The sequence below is a fragment of the Coregonus lavaretus genome (genome assembly GCF_964263955.1).
Source record: "Coregonus lavaretus genome assembly, chromosome: 10".
In the NCBI taxonomy this organism is placed as follows: domain Eukaryota; kingdom Metazoa; phylum Chordata; class Actinopteri; order Salmoniformes; family Salmonidae; genus Coregonus; species Coregonus lavaretus.
In genome coordinates this window covers 2972767-2973381 of record NC_139997.1, presented here as the reverse complement: position 1 = coordinate 2973381, position 615 = coordinate 2972767, and positions in this window count along the sequence as shown.

Sequence of the window (615 nt, the reverse complement as noted above, 5' to 3'; positions counted from 1 at the left end):
AATACTCTTCCTTTCATAACGCCCTCCTTTGGCACCCTATTTATTTTTATAGTGCACTAATTTGACCAGGGTAATGGTGGTGCCCTGGTCAAACGTAGTGAACTATATAAGGAAAAGGATGCCATTTGAGACACATACTGTATCTAAGGAACGAGTCACATTACAGCACACTAACTAACGAGACCTACTAATTAGGTTCCTATTAGTAATTAAAGCACAGACAGAGAGAAGGATATTCAGCAACTATCTAAACAAATAATAATAATAATCAAACAATCCTGACAATTCAAAACAAGCTTATTTTGACAGGAACCCCTGGCTGGAGAACGAAGCCAACTGAAATAGGAGCACTTGTTCTCCTTAGCTCCTTGTTGACGGTGAGAGAGAGAGAGACGAGAGGCAGTGGTAATATATACAGTACCCTGCAGTTCCTCTCTTAGTGGGAGACGGTGAGAGGCGGTGCCTACAGTAACCTAGCGGCGTTAACCACTAAGCGCTACTGAGCATGCCCACTGGGACCCAGGTAGGTGATGGGGGATTTGAAGTGAAACAGGCTAATCATCAGACAACCCTGGAGCGGCTGGGGCCTCACCCCTCCTCACCCCTCCTCACCCC